The following is a 291-nucleotide window of genomic DNA, read 5'->3' on the forward strand; positions in this document are numbered from 1 at the left end:
GGGTAATAAAAGGCCGCCCCGATCAGCGCGTAACCGGCCGAAGATGCGGCTGAGAAATGCCCGCTCCTGACAGTCGAGGGAGGCTCTCCCCACAGCGCCCTCGGGCTGGGAAAGCAGCGGCAGTTAGCCCATTACTCATCTGATTTGTTTTATAATACTTCTGACACCTAATCTTATCAGCTAATGCCGGAGGTTTAGTTACCTAAGACGATTTTTTTCTTATTTTCCACACTAGCAGCAAAATTATTTGGGTTCCCGATGGTCTGTTTACTTTCATCATGCTCAGAAAAA

The sequence above is a fragment of the Nestor notabilis genome, unplaced genomic scaffold (assembly GCF_000696875.1).
Source record: "Nestor notabilis isolate BGI_N333 unplaced genomic scaffold, ASM69687v1 scaffold2175, whole genome shotgun sequence".
Classification (NCBI taxonomy): Eukaryota; Metazoa; Chordata; class Aves; order Psittaciformes; family Psittacidae; genus Nestor; species Nestor notabilis.